We start from the raw sequence: 2,549 nt of genomic DNA on the forward strand, positions 1-2,549 counted from the left end.
TACGTAGATAACATAGCTACATAGAAAACCTGTCTCTGTAGCTTACGTAGCTGCTTTGTGAAATTAGCTCCTTGGTTCAATTACAATTAACCAAAAACTATGGGAGAGTCATCTTTTACCAGAAACAGGTTGTGCAATACAACTTTGGAAGTATAAAGGTTATTTTGCAACTTTGGAAATTAAAATAAACCCCAGATTATGAAATCAAGGAAATTTCCTTCTAACTGACTATGTATTATTACGACACCCATCACACTGGTTTATAATGACGTTATTTTCAGACAGATCTATACAGCAAATATAGCATGTAGGAACATGCAGTCTCCTTGTTTTAGAGCCATTAGAAAAGCCATTATCTGTGCTGAGAATGAGCCCATAAAGCTGACAGTCATTCAAGCTGGAACATGACATTCAGACAGAGCTCTGATGGTGAGATGTGCGTCTTATCTCTGCTCTCATCGCCACGTTTGTCTGCAGGGTGAGATTAACTCGACAGACGCTCTAGGCCACAAATTAAGAGAGGGTCACAATAAGCCTCGTGTCCCTTAAATGTCTCTCCGGTTGCCTTTGGCAAAGTGTCAGCTCTGAAATAATGTCGATGTCTTAGTACAATGTAGACAGTGTGCAGAATTTTGCCCACAATTGTTGAAGACGTCACTCTTCTCTTACACACTCTTCTCATGAAAATGGGAGGTTTTTTAATAAAGCTGTGGCACTTTTTGATAGCCCCAAAAAGAAATGTATCTATTTGAAAGAGTGGTGTGGTAAGTATTGGTAAAAGAAACATTCTGACAACCTCGAATTTAAGCTTTTATTGGGTCATTTGTGTAATGCTGGTGTGGTGTAAGGGTCCTAATCTAACATCTTCTAATGGGGTCCAGAAACCCTAGAGATGCCTCTCGACTTAAACATCATCAGCAGAGTTAGAAGAAGAAAAGTCAAGCTAACCATCCATCTATTTCTCATGATTACACACAAAAAATATTTGACTAAGGCTGTACCTAGCATACCAGATAGACTGTTTCACATATCCATGTTATGTAAATGTTATCTAAATGCAAGATCGTTCACCATCAGTGAACCCAATTGGTAAATTCAATGGCCAGAGCCAGTCTAGAGAAGAGCAAAAAAATCTTTTCCATCATGAAAAGCTTTCAATGCAGTTCAGCTCTCTTCTGTAATAAATAATCTGATAAGACTGTTGGTTTAGGTGCATCTACGCTTATGTGTTCGTCGGCCATCATTGTTTATAGCTTGTAGTCTTTTCAGCTGAACCTCACCCATAGTTGCTGCATCTTTCTCTTCAAATGATGCTGACGTGTCCAGTTATTCACTGACAAGAGAGGAATCATATTGAAGCTTTACAAGACGGATCAGCCTGAAGATAGACAGAGATTCTGGACAATCCATCAGATTTGCAGGGTTAAGGCTCTGTTAAGAAGAAAACGATTCAGAAGATAGTAAATCAGTGGCATCAAACAGAGGAGAAGCCAGTGGTATTCAAAGTGACTCTCTGACTTTTGAGTGTACATCAGAGTAACTGTGACTGCTGAGTGGTCATCAGAGTGACTCTGTGACTATTGAGTGGTCATCAGAGTAACTGTGACTGTTGAGCAGTCATCAGAGTAACTCTGTGACTGTTAAGTGGACATCAGAGTGACTCTGTGACTGCTGAGTGGTCTTCAGGGTAACTGTGACTGTTGAGTGCTCATCAGAGTAACTCTGTGACTGCTGAATGCTCATTAGGGTAACTCTGTGACTGTTGAGAGGTCATCAGAGTTACTCTGTGACTGTTGAGTGCTCATCAGGGTAACTCTGACTGTTGAATGCTCATTGATGTAACCCTGTGACTCTTCAGTGGTCATCAGAGTTTGATGATTAATATGCTGTTGTCATGTAAACAAGCAGCCAAAACACATCATTATGGGCACAAATTGTTGTGTCATGATGACCTTGCATCAGGGGTTGTCCAAACTTTTTTTCCGCTTAGGGCTACAAACAGAAATATATAAGGATGTGGGGGCAAGACAAACACATCAATTTTTGAGAAAAACTTTTTTGCAATATAAAAAAATCAAGTTCTCCCAGTTGTTATATTCTCTTAATTAGTGCAGCATTTTGTGTTTTTATCTTCCTACACACAGATGTTTTCTTGCACTTGTTGAGGAGTTTTCAAAACTTCCCAGGGTTCTGTTCACATCTTGGGAATGAAAACACTTCTGCTGTCATGTTAAAGCATCAAACATGAGCAGGCTGATATCAGAGCCAGATCCGGACTCAAACAGGACAAAAAAGGATCAGGAGGGGGAGCGTCTCTTCCGCTAGTAGAAGGGGCGGTGAGAACAGGTAGCAGCCCTTCTTTGCTGTGTCATGATTAGTGTGCTTGACGTCTCTCCCACGTGAGTCACAGCTGGTTTAAGAGGAGAGGCAGAAGTAAATAAAAAGCCTGAGACGTGGAGGGAGGGACAATGGAAAACCAAACAGCATGAGACAGTGAAACAGACAAGAAGACAGAGAGAAAAGTTTGGTGAAGTCGCTGAGGTGAGGAG

Source organism: Cheilinus undulatus, linkage group 10 (assembly GCF_018320785.1).
Source record: "Cheilinus undulatus linkage group 10, ASM1832078v1, whole genome shotgun sequence".
Lineage (NCBI taxonomy): Eukaryota > Metazoa > Chordata > Actinopteri > Labriformes > Labridae > Cheilinus > Cheilinus undulatus.